General features: G+C 47.5%; 1 pseudogene; it reads left to right on the top strand.

Annotated features, from left to right (window-relative positions):
- Positions 1–8,097: 8,097 nt before the first annotated feature.
- On the top strand, positions 8,098–17,953 carry LOC123363204 (annotated as a pseudogene).
- The last annotated feature ends 314 nt before the right edge of the window (positions 17,954–18,267 follow it).

The following is an 18,267-nucleotide window of genomic DNA, read 5'->3' on the forward strand; positions in this document are numbered from 1 at the left end:
CGTCCTTTCTAGCATATGCTAGGTGTGTTCACTTTTCTTTTTTTCTCCCCAAAGCTTTCTTTTGTATGGTGAAATGAAATGCTATCCTTGATTGCATTACTAGGACTTGTACTGAAGGACCATAAGACAATCTTACCACATAGACAGATGTAATATGGCTAAGCCGCTGTATATTTAATCTGTCTGAAATACTGTGTGGAGTAAATGCTCTTGCCACTAAATATAACGAATTTACAATGGTAAAATAATGCTATAAAGTCTAACTGAGAAAGAATGGCTAAAACTGAATAACACTCCCAACCCTGCCTTCCTGCTGTTCAGTACTTTGGTACAATAACTTTAGTTTTTGTTTGGTGGTAATTATGCATCTGATGCCCTGCTGGAGAATTTGAAAAACATTATGGAGGGAACAAAGATCTGGAAAAAGCAGAGTGATGTAGTTTGAATTGGTGTGTGTACATGTCCATGTGTGTTTATCCTTTCTGGAGACTGGCTCCCCATCCCTCTCCTCCCAGTAGGTACAGCCTAGGAAGCACTTCTAGCATAACCCGTACCATATCAATGATGAGACAATCAGAGAAGGAAAGTAGTCAAATTAAAGCATCGCATTTGAGCCTTTTTTCAGTAATTAAAGAGAGACAATATAAAATGATGAGTCTTCCATAAAAAAAATAACTAACTATATGAGTATTTCTTTTTCATTTTTGTTCAATGTGCTATAAATATTTACAAGCAGATGAGATGCAGTTTTAAGTTACACTAGCGGCCAATGGTCCCAATGGACTGAAATAGCAACTCGCAATCAGCACAATGATGGGTTTCTTGCATATGTCATCTTTACTCTGGCTGCACCCTCTGTGCAGGCAGCAGTGAGGTGTGTGTGGTGGAGCCCATAGGGATACTCATGGTCTGTTGCCAAAATCTGCCATCGGTGGGGCATGAAGTCAGGGGCAGCTCTATGTATTTTGCCGCCCCAAGCATGGCAGTCAGGTGGCTTTCGGCGGCATGCCTGTGGGAGGTCCACTGGTCCTGTGCCTTTGGCGTACCTGCCACCAAATTGCCGCTGAAACCGCGGGACCGGCGGACCTCCCGCAGGCACACCACCAAAGGCAGCCTGACTGCCGCCCATGGCGACCGGCAGGCTGCCCCCCCACAGCTTGCTGCCCCCGGAATGCGCTTGGTGCACTGGTGCCTGGAGCCGCCCCTGGGAGCAGAAGGGTCCTGGCCCCAACTCATCTTTGTCCTCTTTTAAGTGTCGCTTTCTCTGCGATGGAGCTCCAGAAGCACAAGGACTGCTATTGTGGAAGGCTCTTGTGCAAGGGTCTCTCACAACCTTGCTCTATGAGCTCATTAAGAGCATTGCATGATCCTGAGCTGGACTAGGGGCAGAGTCAGGCAATTCTCTCCATGGAAGCCAGGGAGTTTTACCTTAAAAGAACATGAATCAATGACTGCAAAATTCAACTCTAAGATATCAACTCATCCAACTCCCTATATTTGCTGAGACCACATTAACAATAATGATCAACAACTAGACTGTTTTGCTCATTGGTGCTATATTCTCTCTTGCCATTTATGAGCTCCCAAACATCAGAGCATGGATAGAGCTCATCTTATTTGGGAAGATGAAAATTTTTCCTTTCATTTTTCTGTATTTTCTCCACAGGCTGGGAAGGAGCAGGGAAAGGCATAATTGTCATGACACCATTGCTAAATATTGATCATGCATTGTTCTACAGACCTGTAGCTGAATTATGGGTAGGCATCCATTGACTTAGTAGAGTGATATATTAAAATTCTGCAATCCTTTTAAACAGAGGAAGAGAGGAAAGATTTTCTGACCTCTGACATGCTGGTAATTATCTCTGGGGTAAGAGCCAACTTCTGATGAGTAAACCATTTGCCTTCAGAATGCATCAAACGACAGATATTTTAGAAAGATTTCCTAAGAAGGACAGTCCCTCCCAGATTCTTATACATCTTCATCTTTCTGACCTACCATTGTGATTGATCACTGATATACTCAGATTGTTCCCATAACACTTACCCCTATCCTTTGTAGGGGATAGTGGAGTCACATCATCCCATGGGGAGCATGGTAGGAAAGTCTCTTTGTGCTCTCCTTCCTATGCATTCAGCAAAGTCCAATGACAATCTCCCCCTCAGCATATTTTTCATAGTTTATCATGGATTTAGGGGAGGATTTTTGTGGAAGCCCCTTGATAAAATATGTGCAGCACATAACTAGACTAACAGATTTCAGAAAATGATAATACAGTGATCTAAGGTTTGTGATTTGTGATATTCACTCCTAGGCCTTGTCTACACTAGTGGTGACATCCAGGGTACATGTAACCACATGACACAATGAAAAGCAGGCTGTGTACACACTGCACTCTGTAGTGACAACATGCCATTGAAAGGCTCTGGTGGTGGTAGTGGGAGACAGCAGGGAAAGTCTTTGTTAACAGGATGGTAGCGGGACCCTACATTGCTAAAAATAGCACTGTAGATGTGGGAGGCGCTGCTTGGGCATGTAGAGAGCCATGTCGGGTATATACCCTATGGTTCTGGCATGTTTTTACTCACCTAAGCAGTGTCTCACCATCTACACTGCTATTTATACCCGTGCTAGGAAGGCAGGCAGTGTGTGTACTTTATATGCCACTGTAAGTATAGACATAGCCCTAGACTGAAGCAAATAAAAAATTGCTCAATCAGGGAACTAGTAACATTTTCGATATTTGATATCTCACACACAGTCAATGAGTGAAACAAACAATAGTGTAGACATTTGAAAGCCATCTAGCATTATGCAATATCTATGCTTATTTCAGGCAAGTCACAAGTTACCAGATCTTAAAACTCAAATCATTCATCTGAATTCAAGGCTACACTCCAATCAGCTTGTTCTGCAGCAGAACAAAAGCAAAATTCTGAAGCCATGACAGTTAAGCATCCCCAGGTTAGCAATACATTATCATTATTGCAAAGTACAAAACTTATGCTGTAAGTTAATTGTGTTGTTTGAAAACTCCAAAGAAGGGACTGTTTAAACAAATTAGCCTCCCTGAACTCCTCAGGAATCTTCCTGGTTTAATAGCGAGTGACATCACAGCTGCCTTATGCAAAGAGAATGAAAACTGCCGTTTTCAAAGAAAGGTGTCATGTTTCATAATGACAATCAATATATACTGACAGTGACATATTGAAAAGGAGTGTGTGTGGCAGATTGCCAAGCATCTCATGGACGTGTTGGTTGTTTCAAGTCTTTGTTAAAATATCATGGTAAATATATTTTCCCCAAACTTTTTGCAATATCTTCTGTCCCATCCCATTCCCTTCATGAAGATTCATACAAAAGACTTACTTGGATTTTTATAAAGAAACTTTCAGTTCTGCCTTTAAGAGAATCTCTAAAGCATGCTGAGACACTTAAAAATCAGCAGTCTGGAGCAATGAGGAGAAAACACCGTAGCATCCAAATGATCTGCAGTATCTGAGAAAGAGATGGCACTCTGTGAAAGATACATAAACGGGCTGAATGAACAGGGGTGCTGGAACAATCTGTATAGTTGGGGTGCTGAGAGCCATTGAAACAAACTCTAAATCCTGTATATAATGGAAACCACTTCAAGGTAGGGTGTGGTACAGCACCCCCAGCACCCCTAATTCCAGCACCTACGCAACTGTGGAACCCCACCTCACGTCTGCGAGCATTTACTCATGGGGTGTCCCTCTGACTTCAATGGGAGTAAGACCCAGATCCTCAAAGTTATGAAATCACATAGAGACCTAAATACCTTCAAGGATCTGGGCCTAAATGCTCACTGACATGAAGAAAGGTTGCTCGGCCTACATTGTTTAAACAGCTATAAAACTATTCTGTGTTGGATATAAAAGTGAAGTGTTTTTATGGACACTCCAGGTTTACATTATCAGCACTTGAAAAGCTGAGTGATCCCCTCAAGAATGGGAATTTATCCTATAAATCCCAATGAGCTATCTCACACTGATTCTCCTAAGAAAGGTAGAATTACTGACAGTAATGCTGCATTTTTCAATCCGAGTTCATTCACAAGGGCATCTAAACGAAAAGGAATGTATTTTTTCAATAAATCTGATATGCTTGAAATCACATTTGATTTGAGTAAAAGTCACTTTCTTGAAAAAAAAAATCTCTCATAAATCTTACAATGTCAGGCATCTCTCTGAAGTCTCTGTGAAGCATGAGTACAACTCCAAATTCAGAACTGTTTCAAAATGGAAAAGCATGTATTTCATTTGACACCACAAACTTTAAATAGCAAAACATTGTGCCCTAGTTTTACAGTATCCCTACCACACCAAAAATCAGAATGACTAAGTCTCTTTAATTTCTACATCTAGGATTGACTTTAGTTTCTTTTATTCATGATTTTTAGATCGACAAAAGCTAACCTCATAATATTTCTATTTTTTCTTTGTTTTTGTTTTGATTTATTCACCCTTTGGAAAACTTTGCCAGCAATTTTTTTTTCTTTTCTTTTTTTCCCTTTATTCTTCCATCTTTTCAAGAAGCCAATAGCTTTAACAGGTAATAAGGGTTTGTTTGTTTGTTTGTTTTCATTTCTGCAGCCTTATTCTCACAATACATTTTCCGTGTAATTAGGTTCCTCTGTTTCTGCCACAATTGTCCACTCTTCATATTATTTGCACTTGAAAGGAATCATATGTGGATCTTACAAACATCTCACTGATTACATCTCGAAAAGCCACAGGATATTCAGCTACAATGCTTTGGTAGCTATTCTAGCTGGGTATTTTCTCCCTGGATGTTTCCTAGCAATTCTTGGACAAATATCCGCACGTATTCTAATTCTCTCTCTTCTACCTGATGTTATTATTCTCACATTGTCCTTCAGACCTCTACAAAAATGCAGGAGGAAATTTTTTTCCAGTTGATTTGATGCTCTGCTAGCCTTCTCCCATAAGGCATTTCTGCTATAATGGCACTGGAATTGTAGACTTTGGCGACATGGGGCTTAAAATGTTGTAGCTATCTAAATCCATGCCTATACTATCACATCCACCATTGCTACTGCCAGTGGCAGTGGTACCAACACTGGGAATATTTAGAGAAAAAAGTGCTAGTGGAATTACAAATTCAGTGACGTGCCAACAGAGCTCCTTTGCAAAGAGTGCGAACTTGGCCAAATGTATTTTAAAAGTTCCCCAAGTGTCAGGATCCTACTTGCTTTCAAAATATAGAGATCTTAATGTGTACTTGAGAGCCTCATTAATTTTAAGAAATATTGCATAATCCTGCTTTAACTATATTCTGTTCATCATGAAGGAAGATGACATTCATGAATCCCCTCACAGATTCTGCTCTGATGACAGGAAACCATAAAGACCCTGATTCTAATCTCCCCAACACTGCTGTAAATGAGGAATAATGCCAAGGAAGTTGAGGAGCCAAATTCTCATTTACACCTAATTTAACCTACTGATTATAATTAAATTACTCCAGATCCAACTATTCATCTAGTGTTTTACTATATTTTGTTGCTGTATTGTCAGGAGTGTCTAAGATAGGTCCCAAACATGAGAGATTCAGAATAACTATATAGAATATTGAATGAGTGTGTTCAGTTCTTCTTCGAGTGATTGCTCCTATGCATTCCATGTAGGTGTGCGCGCCGCGCGTGCACGGCTCTTCAGAACATTTTTAGCCTAGCAACACTGGCGGGCCGGCTGGGCGCCCCCTGGAGTGGCGCCGCTATAGCACTAGTTATATACCCCAGCCGGCCCGTCCGCTCCTCAGTTCCTTCTTCCCGCCCGTGACGGCAGTTGGAACTGTGGAGTGCTTGTCGTCCTCCACGTACCTAGCTCACCTTGGTTCTAGTTTGTATTTAGTGTATATAGTTAGTTGTTAAATTGAGTTAATTGAGTAGTTAGTAGTTAGATTAAGGGGAATTAGGGGGGCTTAGCCCCTCTTTTCCTGTCCGGTGCGGGCGTATGCCCAAGACACCGGGATTCAAGCCCTGTGCGGCTTGCCAGCGGCATATGCCCGTTGGGGACCCCCACGACGCCTGCCTTCGTTGTCTCGGCGAGGGACATCGACCTGACAAGTGCCTCATTTGCAGGTCCTTCAAGCCGCGAACTAAAAAGGAGCGGGACATTAGGTTGCGGCAGCTCCTTATGGAGTCGGCGCTTACCCCTGCGGTGCCGACTCCTCCGGCTCCGGCGTCGTCCTCGGTGAGGAGTGCTCCAGCGGTCCCCGGCCGGTCCGGTACCGAGACTGTTAAGAAACAGCCGGCACCGAAGCCCCGGCACCGTTCCCATTCACCATCGGGGAAACGGAAGCCTAAGCCCAAGGCTGTAGAGACTACTTCAGCGAGACCAGTGGTCCAGCAGCCAGCAGCGGCGCCTTCGGCACCGTCCAAGACAGCGCACGGACCGTGCGCGGTACCATCGACTCCGGCACCGGCTGGGCCGTCGAGTCCGGTACCTCCGCGCTCCCCGGTGCACGCCGTGGTAGAGCTGCCTCTCCCGTCCACGCCCGAGACGTTCTCGACGGCGAGGGAGCTCATAGAGCTCACAGAGGCACCGAGCCTCCGGCCCCCGGCACCGCCGGTGCGGGCCGTTCTGTCAGTGGGCAAACCGGCCATGGTACGACCGGCCACCCCTGACTCACGGGATAGAAGGCGATCCAGGTCCCGCTCCCGGTCCCGATCCCGGAGACGGTCACCTTCCCGCCGTTCAAGGTCCCGGCACCGGTCTCCATCCCGGTACCGCTCTCCTTCTCGGCGCCGGTCGCAGTCCCGGTACCGCTCTCCATCGCGGTACCGGTCGTACTCCCGGAGGCGTTCCAGGTCCCGGTCCCGCTCTCCGGACCGTCGGCACCGAGGGAGGTCCGGCTCCCGGCACCACTCCCGACGCCGCTCTCGAAGCCGCTCCCATCAACGGCGATCGAGATCGCGGTCGACCTCCCGCTACTCTCGCGGTCGCAGGTCCCGCTCCCGCTCCCGGCACCGAGACGATCGGCACCGGTACCCGGCACCGTCCACGGACAGACTAGTGGCATCGACGGCGCAGTCTCTGAGCGCCTCTGCCCCCCCGTGGCCTTCCCGTCAGCCGTCGGTCGCTTCACACGACGACGACGGCACAGATTACCGCGCGGACCCGCAAGGTCAAGACCCGGGTCCCCAGCAATGGGGTTTCTGGACCCCCTGGGCCGCCCACGAGACTCAGGGTGCCCCCTTCCTCCCGCGACAGGGGACTTCGGTCCAAGGGGTGCCGGAAGCCACTGTCAGCAGGCCCCCTCCATCGCCTCCGGTTGAGGTTCCACCACCGCCGGTGCAGATGGAACATCCCGGGGAGGCGGCGGCTGCGCACCCCATGGACGAACCTCAGCCACTTCCTTTTGCTCAGGCCCATTCCTCGTCTTCCTCGCCAGACGAGGCGGTGGCAGGATCCTCGTCATCCGATCCACCACCGATTGACTTACGTGCCCATCAGGACCTCCTGCGTAGGGTGGCACAAGCTGTTAACCTCCCGGTAGCGGAGGTCGTTGAGGACGAGGACCCGATCACGAATGTGGTCGGAACGGAGGCCCCCATGCGAGTGGCCCTACCATTTGTTCGGACCATCCAGAAAAATGCCACCACGCTCTGGCAGTCCCCAGCGTCCATCCCTCCCACTGCCCGTGGGGTGGAGCGGAAGTACTCGGTACCCCCGACTGGGTACGAGTACCTATACACCCACCCAGCCCCGGACTCCCTAGTGGTGCAGTCTGTGAATGACAGGGAGCGGAATGGACAACCTGCGCCTGCTCCTAAATCTAAAGACGCGCGCAGGATGGACCTGTTGGGCCGGAAGATATATTCGGCTGGCGGCCTCCAATTACGCATAGCGAACCAGTTGGTTCTTCTGGCCCGCTATGCTTACGATAACTTCGTAGCCCTCTCTAAATTTACAGAGTTGGTTCCAACATCCTCCAGGCAGGAGTTCTCAGCTTTGCTGGAAGAGGGCAAGAAAGCTACCAGGTCCTCTATTCAGGGCTCACTGGACTCTGCAGACTCCGGAGCCAGGACCTTAGCATCGGGGGTGACAATGAGAAGGATCTCCTGGCTGCAATCGTCCACCTTGCCGCCAGAGGTCCAGTATACTCTGCAAGACTTGCCTTTTGATACGAAGGGCTTATTCTCGGAGAAAACGGACTCCAGGATACAGACATATGCCTGCGACACAACGGAGGCCTTTCAGGCAGCAGCCTTTTCGGCCGTTCAACCAGTCCAGGTCTCGACCGAACAATACACGCAAGGGCAGACTGAATCGACGTCGCCCATCGGGCAATCGCCGTACCCAATCCCAGGCGCCTTCCAAGGCCCCCCAAGGCCCGAAGCAGACGTTTTGATGGGACGCCCGAGGACGGCCCATCAGTCTCTCCTCCGGATCCTTCCCCGTTCTTTTTCAATCGTCTTTCCCACTTCCTCCCGGCGTGGTCCCAGATTACATCAGACAACTGGGTGCTACGCACGGTAGAGTCTGGTTACCATCTCCAGTTTGTTTCGCCCCCTCCCTCCCACCCACCCACCCCGTCCCTCTTCAGGGACCCCTCTCACGAGCAAGTCCTCCTACAAGAGGTCGAGTCTCTACTGAGATTGGGTGCTATAGAGGAGGTGCCGAGCGACATGCGAGGCAGGGGATTTTACTCCCGATATTTCTTAATCCCCAAGGCGAAGGGAGGCCTACGACCCATACTAGACCTCCGAGAGCTCAACAAATACCTGGTCAAGCTCAAGTTTCGCATGGTGACCCTGGGGACTATCATTCCCTCCCTGGATCCGGGAGACTGGTTTGCCGCCCTCGACATGAAGGACGCGTATTTTCATGTCTCCATTTACCCTCCTCATCGGCGCTACCTGCGCTTCGTTGTCAACAATACACACTACCAGTTCGCAGTGCTGCCCTTCGGCCTCTCTACAGCACCGAGGGTATTCACCAAGTGCATGGCAGTGGTGGCCGCGGCCATCCGCCATCGTCGGATACATGTCTACCCCTATCTCGACGACTGGCTAATCCAAGGACCATCCCGCCAACTGGTGGCGTCCCACATGGCCACGGTCCTAGCCCTGTTTCAACGTCTAGGGCTCATGATCAATGCCGAGAAGTCGATGTTGACCCCCTCGCAAAGAGTGGAATTCATCGGAGCGGTCCTGGATTCCAATTTGGCCAGGGCCTGCCTGCCCCAACCTCGGCATCAGTCTCTGGTCTCTCTAGTTCGAGACCTACAAGCTTTCCCACGGACAACAGTACGTTCCTGCCTCCGCCTTCTAGGCCACATGGCGTCGTGTACGTTTGTCACCCAGTACGCGAGGTTGCACCTTCGCCCATTTCAAATTTGGCTCGCGTCAGTGTACCGGCTCCATCGATATGGTGGTCACGCCCACGAAGCCAGCACTCGCTTCGCTCACTTGGTGGCTGGACCCAGCAGTCGTGTGTGCCGGAGTCTCTTTCCGCCCCCTTCAACCATCCGCCACTCTGACCACGGATGCGTCAGAGCTGGGGTGGGGAGCGCACCTAGCCGACCTGCACACCCAAGGCCTCTGGTCGCCCCGAGAGCTCTCCCTCCATATCAATGTCAGAGAGCTCCGAGCCATTCGCCTCGCCTGTCAAGCTTTTTGCCCCACTCTCCAGGGGCGTTGCATCGCGGTGTTGACAGACAACACAACGGCGATGTTTTATGTCAACAAGCAGGGTGGAGCCCGATCTTCTCCGCTGTGCACGGAGGCAATGCTACTGTGGGACTTCTGTCTAGCCCACTCCATTCACCTGGTGGTGTCCTATCTTCCAGGGGTGCAGAACACGCTGGCCGACCGCCTGAGCAGGTCGTTCCTGTCCCACGAGTGGTTCCTCCGCCCAGATGTGGCTCACACGCTTTTCCGGAGGTGGGGGTTTCCCCGGATAGACCTGTTCGCCTCCAGGGAGAACAGGAAATGCCACCAGTTCTGCTCGTTCCAGGGTCGCGCCACGGGCTCCCTGTCGGACGCCTTCCTCTACCCCTGGACGAATCACCTAATGTATGCCTTCCCTCCGTTCCCGCTCATACATCGGGTGCTTCTCAAGCTTCGGAGGGACAGAGCCCGCCTCATACTCGTCGCTCCGGCCTGGCCGAGACAGCACTGGTACACTCTGCTGCTCGAGCTATCGGTACGAGATCCCATCCCTCTGCCCTTATGGCCGGACCTGATAACACAGGACTTCGGCAGGCTCCGCCATCCGGACCTGCAGTCCCTCCATCTGACAGCCTGGTACCTGAGTGGTTAACCCACGCGGAGCGGACCTGTTCAGCGGCGGTTCAGCGGGTCCTGCTGGAGAGCAGAAAGCCCTCCACTCACTCGACCTACCTCTCCAAATGGAAGCGATTCGCCATATGGTGCGATCAGAGAGATCTGAATCCATTCGTCGTCCCTATCCCAACGATACTGGACTACCTCTGGTCGCTTAAAGAGCAGGGTCTTGTGCTCTCATCGTTAAGGGTGCACCTGGCAGCGATATCGGCCTTCAGGCCACCCGTCGGTCACCGATCCATCTTCTCTGATCCTACGGTCTCTCGCTTCCTCAAGGGTCTTGAGCGTTTGTTCCCACCAGTGCGGGCCCCGACTCCACCCTGGGACCTGAATCTGGTCTTGGGCAGGCTCATGGGGCCCCCCTTCGAGCCCATGGCTACGTGTTCACTGCTCCACCTGTCGTGGAAAACGGCATTTCTCGTCGCAATAACCTCAGCAAGGCGAGTTTCCGAGCTCCAGGCCCTAACGGCCGGTCCTCCGTACACCGTCTTTCATGCGGACAAGGTCCAGCTTCGGCCTCACCCGGCCTTCCTCCCTAAGGTGGTGTCAGCCTTCCATGTAAATCAGGACATTTTCCTTCCCGTTTTTTTCCCGAAGCCTCATGCCTCGAGTCGGGATCAACAGCTGCACACCTTGGATGTCCGACGGGCCCTTGCGTTCTACATACATCGGACAAAATCCTTCCGGCAATCGCCACAACTGTTCATAGCGGTTGCGGAACGTATGAAAGGCAAGCCGGTCTCCTCTCAGAGGATATCCTCATGGATCACCGCATGCATCAAAACTTGCTATGAGCTGGCTGGGGTGCCAGCTGACCGTCTTACCGCTCACTCTACGAGAGCGCACGCCTCATCTGCAGCCTTCCTGTCCCACATCCCCATTCAGGAATCTGTAGAGCGGCCACCTGGTCTTCTGTCCACACCTTCGCTTCCCACTACGCGTTGGTGCAGCAATCCAGAGACGATGCAGCCTTCGGCTCCGCAGTCTTGCACTCTGCCACGTCTCACTCCGAGCCCACCGCCTAGGTAAGGCTTGGGAGTCACCTACATGGAATGCATAGGAGCAATCACTCGAAGAAGAAAAGACGGTTACTCACCGTTGTAACTGTTGTTCTTCGAGATGTGTTGCTCCTATCCATTCCAGACCCGCCCTCCTTCCCCACTGTCGGAGTAGCCGGCAAGAAGGAACTGAGGAGCGGACGGGCCGGCTGGGGTATATAACTAGCGCTATAGCGGCGCCACTCCAGGGGGCGCCCAGCCGGCCCGCCGGTGTTGCTAGGCTAAAAATGTTCCGAAGAGCCGTGCACGCGCGGCGCGCACACCTACATGGAATGGATAGGAGCAACACATCTCGAAGAACAACAGTTACAACGGTGAGTAACCGTCTTTTCTCATTGAAATTAATATTCAGAAAGGTGTTTTAAGGGAACTGTCCTTAACTCGAGATAGTGTTGTTATTTAGTAGTTACTGCTTTTGCTTGGACAGTTAATGCTATGCATGTGCTCTGGAAATCTCAGCGAAACAAGCTGCATGCGTAAACCTTTTGATAACAAACCCCTTTGAAGTCAGGGGAAGCGGAAGATGCCCAGGACAGTGAAGACATTGAGCGCTTCAAATGAGGCACTCAGCACACAGCAATATCATAAAAAGCAGGTCCATCTTCACAGCAGGTGCTAGAGGAGCTCTCTGCTCATGAATAAAGTGGTAAGGAGAGTTCTCTGCTGAGACTTATTCTGGATTCCAGCCGCAAATCCTTTCTCTGGGAAACCCACCCACTCACTCGTGCCACTGAGCTATCCTGACAACTGATTAAGCCCAAAGCTTCTACTTTTGGATAGAGCCACAACTCTGGCAGCAAGACAGTGCAAAACAAGCTGGATTTCTGTGGCACTACAATAGTTAGTGAATATGAACAATCCAATAGTCATTTTTACTGTACATATGAATTATCACAGTTTATAGCATAGTAAATGTAATGACATCACTTTATAACTGCACAAGGCTTAATATAGTATCGGTACTGAACTCACTCTTCCTTACTGTCTTTGCTTTCCCAGTTTTAGCAACTTTACCTTCTTTAGCCATATCAATGCAATCAACATCTTAAATTAGTCTGAAAAACACTAGAGTACTTACTTGTTTTCTTTTTTTTTAATTGTTTTTAATGTGGCAGGGGAGCAGAGCCGGTGCTAGGCATAAACAGACTAAGCAATTTCTTAGAGCCCTGAGCAGCTCAAGGGGCCCCCTATTTGCTTTTTATTATAAGAACTTTCCTATTTTAGTATGGGGGGCCAAAATATTCCTGTCTAGGGCCTCCAGTGTGATAGCACCAGCTCTGCAGGGGAGTCTTCTGCATTCCAGAAGGAACCCTTAACATTTTCCTCCCCTTTATGCATGCTGGCTCCCATGGCCCTATAACAGTGCTACTATCTTCCCCTCACAACTGGACTTGACTGTCCTCCATTTTCCACCAGTGCCATTCCACAACCAGAGGTGTCCATTTAGGGTGATGCAAGGCATTTCTCCCCCTCTCCTGCCCTCCACCCCCAACAGCTGAGAATTCTGCTTCTGCAATATTCTAACTGTATCTCCAGGAGAAAAAGATTCGGACTAGGAACTGAACCCACGGTTCCCACTTGCAGAGCATAGTGTGTGAAGTAGCTGCTAATGTTGTGTAAGGGCATGGGAAGAGGTTGGATTGGTCAGGGGGGCACCCTTCACTGAGAACTAATCAGAACAGAGAGCTGCCTGCAGCAGCCAGGAGCAAGCCCTTGTTTGTGTGTTATTACGTGGATGTGAAGTTAAAAATGAAAGAGCTGATTTGTTTAACAGAAGCTCTTCTTGTGTTAACATGAGACCACCACATAGCACACTAACCCTTGGGCACTGGGTGGCTTCTTCAAATAAATTGTATTGGGTATTTTACAGTATGCTATCAGAAAATGCTGTCTTATTTTAAAAAAAACAACAACAACAAAACATGTTTTCCTTATAGCTGGTACAGACTGTTAGTGCTGTGGACAAAGATGAGCCTCCTCAAGGTCACAAATTCTTCTTTGAGTTAGTGCCAGAATTTGCAGTTCATCCCAACTTCTCTGTTGTCGACAACAAAGGTAAACAACTCTGCTCCTGCATGTCATAGCCTTGCCAACTTTGGTTGGATGAATTCCTGGAGGTTTCATCACATGATATTATCTTTAATTAAAGATTAATTTTTAATTCCCGGAGACTCCAGGGCAATCCTGGAAGGTTGGCAACTCTAGTATGCCATCTCACTGTTTTCCCCCCATGACAGAGACCACATCACACTGTCACACACAGTTATTCTGCTCCTCCATTTCAGATAACACAGTAGGGATTCTGACTAGAAAAAATTGATATAGCCGCAGTAAAATGAGTACCTATCTCCTGCCAGTCTTAATATTTGACAATGACGATCCAATCCAGAGTAGCACCGGCACTCTTTGAGTGCACAGGCACAGAGTGTGTGCCTGTGATAGCCGGGGGAATATGCAGTCCTGTAATGCTGAGGCTTTGCTCCTTTCAGCTGGCCTCAGCACAGGTGCTTTGATTGCCATTCTCCTCTGCATCATTATACTGTTAGGTAAGTGATCCTTTTGACCTATATGTAATTCAATACACATGTGCTAGTCACTGCTTTATTGACTGCTGTCACTCTACAAAGCCCTTGATTCAGGTGACTAGAGAAAAGCCTTAATATGGACATTTTCCACACTAACTACCTTGTAATAGCGGGATTTGAATGTGGACTGTAAGTCATTACAACTACTCAAAAGAAAGCTGAAAACCAGGATGAGAATGTCACTATTTTACTAAGATGTGATATGAGGCAAATAGTAACGTAGGACTAGATTCTGCTACCCTTACTCAGGCAGAGTATTATCTTACCTGACAAGTAGTCCCCATTTAATGAAGTTGAGTAATGTACCACTCAACAGGAGTACAGATGACAGAATCTGGCTCCTAATAATAAAAAATTAACAATTACACCAGTTATTAAGTCATTGATAGTTTCTATATTTTAAAAACATCTGGATAGAAAATATAACAGAGGAGCTATATATATCCTAACTTTCAAACATTTGCAAGTGGAAGGGGGTGGGGCAGGTGACTGGTGGGCATGGAAGGGGGAAGAACAGGGAGAGAGTGAAGGGACAACCTCAAGGACAGCGGGAGATATGCAGGGATTTAGGATGAAGACTGGTGAGGGAGGGTTGGGGAAATGAGGAGGATGGCTGCCAGGTTTGACAACTGGAGAAAGTGCTGAGGAAGCAGGCACAGGAAGCTGGTAAATCAGCATGAATGCCATGCACAGCTTATATAAGAGGCACTGAGCACCTGACTGTGAAAGATACTAATTCACGGCAGCCTTTGGAAGCATATCATTAAGGGGTCTGCCCTCATAAATGCCTCTGGTTCTTTTACGTGACGTTCTTAAGCATACTTGAGTAAGCCAGTATTCCTGGCTTACAACAGGGGAAAACTGAAAAAAAATCTTAAAATGGCTGCTGCACACACAAACAAACTATGTAGTACAGAACTGTAGAACCATCTCCATTCAGTGAATCACATTTAAGCATATAGCTCCTGTTCATGTTCTCTCTGTCCTCAGCATGCCCTCTCTTCCCTTTACTCACCAGTGCTCAGGTTATTGCTCACCAGTGCTCATATATAAGTTGGCTCATATCGCTGAGCACAAGTGTAACCTACTTCTTAGCATGAGTTAGGCATCCATTTCTACATCTGATCCACAGATGACTTAACTGTGCTGGAACTCCTAGCTACTGGTCTCAGTCTTTTAGCTCCTGCTGTAGAGGCTCACACTTCAGCTTCCATCACTTCATCCAAAGGTGAAAATTGCTATACTAGTATTTCTTGCAGCAGGATCAGTTGTTTAAATAAGTGGCTCTTAGTACAGACTTAGATTCCAAGTCCTGAAGCCACTGAAGTCAATAAAAGTTTTGGTATTAATGACTGTAGGTTCTTAGGGCACTTTTTTTTTTAAAGTCTAAGTGACTTATGCTCCTAAGTCCTATTTTCAAAAGTGAATTAGGCACCTAGGACCCTAAGGGCTGGTCTACACTACAGCTGCCGGTCGATGTAAGCTACACAATTTGAGTTACATTAGCCTAACTCAAGTCGACATAGCTTGGTTCTACTTACTGCAGGGTCCACACTACGCTATGTTGATGGGAAATGCTCTCCTGCCGACATTGCTTCTGCCTCTTATTGCACTAGACCCTCTAAATTGATGCCGTTGCATCAATTGCAGCAGCACCAATTTAGCTCCATTGTGAAGACAAGTCCTAAGTCTCACTGAAAGTCAATGGGACTTAGGCCACGTATAAACTAGGAGAGCTTTGCTGGTATAGGTATACCAGCATACTATCCCAACAAAACGCTCCCAGTGTGGACACAGCTACACTAGGGTAACCACACTTTTACTGGTGTAGCTTTTTTCAGTCCCCATCTCCCAAGTGAAATAAGCTATACCAGCAAAAAGTGTGATCTTTGCCAGTATAACAGCATTTTTGTGTCTTTTGTCAGCACCGCTATACCTGTCAGAGATCGCACCTATTCATACCCCTGACCAACATAGCTATGCCAGCAGAAGCTGTATTATAGCATGCCTGTCACTTTTGAAAATGGGGCCTTAGGAATGTAAAGCTTGACCTACACTAAAAATGTAGGTGCCCCTGAGAGACTTAGTTAAGCTGACTTAAGCACCGGTATAGACAACACTAGGTCATAGAGTTTAATGCCAGAAGGGACCACCAGATCATCTAGTCTTTCCTCCTGTATATCACAGGCCTCCACCACCACCCAGCACCTGCACATCAAACCCAACAACTGAAATGAGACCAAAGCATTACAGCTCACAGGAGACTAGATTATGATGTGCCAAAGGCAGAGAACAGGAGGGACCAAGGTGCACCAGTGCCTGAGGCCCCCACAATAACAGGGAAATGATTACATGAGTTATACCTAGATAATGCAGGAAAGTCACCTGCACTTACATGCTGCAGAGGAAGGGGAAAAACCTCTAAGGCCCCTGCCATTCTGACCTTGGGGAAAATTCCTTCTCAACTCTACATATGGCGATTAGACATAGTTAGACACAGAGCATATGAGCAAGAACCAGCCAATCAAGCATGTGAGAGAGAAAATGCTTGGTGCCACCTCAGAGCACTTCCCTTCACATCCAATGTTCCATCTCCAGCATCTTTGATGCTTCAGAGGAAGGAGATTAAAAAAATATAAAACCTCCCAGAATATATTGGAGGAAAAAATCCCTTCCTGACCCCTACAGATGGATGGCTGAAAACCTGAAGCATGAAATTTTGGGAATGTAAGTCAAACTGGATGTGAGTCCCAGGGCTGTTGAGCCCTGACCCCTACCATCACAAGCAATCCATTATACAATCACACTCATAATTGTCCAGCTCTCTCCTAAAACTAAATTAAGTTGTTTGCCCCCACAACTCCTATTGGGAGGTTGTTCCAGAACCTCACTCCTCTGATTGTTAGAAACTTTCTTCTAATTTCCATCCTGAATTTGTTCATGGCCAGTTTACATCCATTTGTTCTTCTTTCAACCTACCTACTGCTTCTCAAGGGGGTGCATTTACTACAGTGATTCCATTGCTGTAGCAAGTGTCTATAGTATAGTGCTACAGCAGCACAGGTGTAGCCATACCCTCACTTATGCAAATGTTCCCCCTAATGTCTGCATGGCAAGCAGCACAGAACAGAAATGAAACAAACTAAATGTTATTAGGGACTATGGTCAAAGAAACCTCCTCTCCAGTGTGGAACCACAAAATGACAAACATTAGGAACAGGATTTTACTTGACACTGAAAATGCAAATCCTAATCAATAATACAATTCCTTAACTTTAACCTAACTTTAAAATTAGGTATTTGTAATTCTTATATCTGAATCAGAATTCAGTTTATTATTGTTCAATAGTAGTTCTTCCCTATTTTCCAAACATCCTCTCCCAGTTATAAAATTATTTGTCCATTGAAAATGTGCATTAACTCCATTTCAGTGCTAACTATCTTGTCCATCTCATTATTTAGGCTACACTGCAGCTCATCATCTATTTGTTTTCCGTTTTAGTTGTCCTGTTTGCAGCACTGAAGAGGCAGAGAAAGAAAGATCCCTTGATCATCTCAAAGGATGATGTCCAGGACAATACTGTGACTTACAACGATGAAGGAGGTGGGGAAGAGGATACCCAGGCTTTTGACATTGGAACACAAAGGAATCAAGAAGCAAGAGAAGAAAGTAAGATGAGAAGAGATGTTATCCCAGAAACTATATTTCAGATAAGGAGGACTGCACCTCTGTGGGAAAACATTGATGTCCAAGAGTTTATTCAACAAAGGCTAAAGGAAAATGATTTAGACCCAACCGCACCCCCTAGCGGCATACGCCTATGAAGGGAACGATTCTATAGCAGATTCACTTAGCTCTTTGGAATCACTTACTATGGATGGCAACCAAGATTATGATTACCTCAGTGACTGGGGACCTCGATTTAAAAAGCTGGCAGAGATGTATGGTGGAGATGATAGTGACCGAGACTGAGAAAGTAATCGGTGACTTGGTCAGAGTTAGTGGAGGTAATGTCTGTGTTACTAGATAAAGTTGCCTACACTCTCTTACTTGGAAAAAAAACACAAAAAATAGGTGTTGTCTTACTAAGAGTTTGCTTAATCAATAAGTCAACATAAATTCATATGATTGATTTAAATATAAAAATAAAATCTATACTTCACCCTCTCTGCTAAAAACCCCTGAAGGAATATTCTCACCGACAATGAGAAGACACTAAAAAAAGGCTTTTTGTGCCTTTAATAATAAATAGATGGAAAACTTATACTTTTTTTTAATAGCTTGCA

Source organism: Mauremys mutica, chromosome 2 (genome assembly GCF_020497125.1).
Source record: "Mauremys mutica isolate MM-2020 ecotype Southern chromosome 2, ASM2049712v1, whole genome shotgun sequence".
In the NCBI taxonomy this organism is placed as follows: domain Eukaryota; kingdom Metazoa; phylum Chordata; order Testudines; family Geoemydidae; genus Mauremys; species Mauremys mutica.